The sequence below is a fragment of the Sander lucioperca genome, chromosome 8 (genome assembly GCF_008315115.2).
Source record: "Sander lucioperca isolate FBNREF2018 chromosome 8, SLUC_FBN_1.2, whole genome shotgun sequence".
Classification (NCBI taxonomy): domain Eukaryota; kingdom Metazoa; phylum Chordata; class Actinopteri; order Perciformes; family Percidae; genus Sander; species Sander lucioperca.
In genome coordinates, this window is record NC_050180.1 from 222,501 (window position 1) to 225,000 (window position 2,500).

Genomic DNA, 2,500 nt, shown 5'->3' on the forward strand with positions numbered 1-2,500 from the left:
AAGTACATAGTTCATAATATAAACTACATGTGTTTAGTGAGCAGTAATCTTAATGTATAAAGTAACTAGTTACTAAAGTAACTAGTAACTAAAGCTGGAACAGATGAATGTAGTGGAGAAACTAGTAACTAAAGTAACTAGTAACTAAAGCTGGAACAGATGAATGTAGTGGAGTAGAAATATTTTAGACATAAATACAGAGTACTTTAGGACAAATCTAGAGTACTTTAGGACATAAATACAGATTAGTTTAAGACATTAATACAGATTAGTTTAAGACATAAATACAGAGTACTTTAGGACACTAATACAGAGTACTTTAAGACAAATCTAGAGTACTTTAAGAGGTAAATCTAGAGTACTTTAAGAGGTAAATCTAGAGTACTTTAAGAGGTAAATACAGAGTACTTTAAGAGGTAAATACAGAGTACTTTAAGAGGTAAATCTAGAGTACTTTAAGAGGTAAATCTAGAGTACTTTAAGAGGTAAATACAGAGTACTTTAAGAGGTAAATCTAGAGTACTTTAAGAGGTAAATCTAGAGTACTTTAAGAGGTAAATACAGAGTACTTTAAGAGGTAAATCTAGAGTACTTTAAGAGGTAAATCTAGAGTACTTTAAGAGGTAAATACAGAGTACTTTAAGAGGTAAATACAGAGTACTTTAAGAGGTAAATCTAGAGTACTTTAAGAGGTAAATACAGAGTACTTTAAGAGGTAAATCTAGAGTACTTTAAGAGGTAAATCTAGAGTACTTTAAGAGGTAAATCTAGAGTACTTTAAGAGGTAAATACAGAGTACTTTAAGAGGTAAATACAGAGTACTTTAAGAGGTAAATCTAGAGTACTTTAAGAGGTAAATCTAGAGTACTTTAAGAGGTAAATCTAGAGTACTTTAAGAGGTAAATACAGAGTACTTTAAGAGGTAAATCTAGAGTACTTTAAGAGGTAAATCTAGAGTACTTTAAGAGGTAAATACAGAGTACTTTAAGAGGTAAATCTAGAGTACTTTAAGAGGTAAATCTAGAGTACTTTAAGAGGTAAATACAGAGTACTTTAAGAGGTAAATACAGAGTACTTTAAGAGGTAAATCTAGAGTACTTTAAGAGGTAAATCTAGAGTACTTTAAGAGGTAAATACAGAGTACTTTAAGAGGTAAATACAGAGTACTTTAAGAGGTAAATCTAGAGTACTTTAAGAGGTAAATACAGAGTACTTTAAGAGGTAAATCTAGAGTACTTTAAGAGGTAAATCTAGAGTACTTTAAGAGGTAAATACAGAGTACTTTAAGAGGTAAATACAGAGTACTTTAAGAGGTAAATCTAGAGTACTTTAAGAGGTAAATACAGAGTACTTTAAGAGGTAAATCTAGAGTACTTTAAGAGGTAAATCTAGAGTACTTTAAGAGGTAAATCTAGAGTACTTTAAGAGGTAAATGCAGGGGAATACTGTGTGTAATATTGCAGTTTATTTCCGTTCCAGCTGTGGTTGTAATCTCAGAATATGACTCATGTTTTAAACTGAAACTTGACGTTATGAAGCAGATTTATGGCCTCGTTTCAACCTCTCGAGTATGTATGTGTGTATGTGTGTATATGTATATATGTATATATGTATATATCTCTCTCAGTTATACTCTCATAAGTCTCGTGTATATATATCACAGTTATGAGTAGAGTCTCTTTCATATCAGGCTGTTGTCACTAAGTGGTTTCTGTGTGACAGCCAGACCGGACGTCATTTTAGCGTGTTATCAAGACGTATAATCGTTGTTTAGCGTGTTTATCAACGCCGTCTGGCCTCCGTTGACCTACGCTACCTGTAGATTATCACCGTAGTGATAGTACAAGAGGACGGAGGTTGGTTGGGGGGTGGGGGGGGAAAACACAGGACCTTCACCAGGAGAGCCCGGTGAAACGTCCCGCGTGTGGCGTTTACTAACAGTTTTTTTTTTTTTTTAGTAAAGCCTTCCCCAATGTTCTCTTCCTAAACCCACGCGTGTGACGTTCTCGCGATAATGTATGTTTACGTGCGCTGTACCCAGCGTAGACATACACGCCACATTCATATACACGCCACATTCATATACACGCCACATTCATATACACGCCACAGCGTAGACATACACGCCACATTCATATACACGCCACATTCATACCACATTCATATACACGCCGCAGCGTAGACATACACGTGGATAGGAAAGTGGCGTGTATGTCTACGCTGTACAGGATAGGAAAGTGGCGTGGATAGGAAAGTGGCGTGGATAGGAAAGTGGCGTGGATGTCTACGCAAAGTCATGATGTCATGTTGGACATATCAGAGATGAACTAGTAACTGAAGTATTCAGAAATCAGATGTGGGTGATATATTATTATATTTATATATATGTGTGTGTGTGTATATATATATATATATATATATATATATATATATATATATATATATATATATATATATATATATATATATATATATATATATATATATTATACCATATTAT

At 33.9% G+C, this 2,500-nt stretch overlaps 1 protein-coding gene across 3 annotated transcripts in view; it reads left to right on the forward strand.

Annotated features, from left to right (window-relative positions):
* The window catches only part of gtdc1 (glycosyltransferase-like domain containing 1), a 38,886-nt gene that overhangs the window by 760 nt on the left and 35,626 nt on the right, over positions 1-2,500 (forward strand). The window lies entirely within an intron of this gene.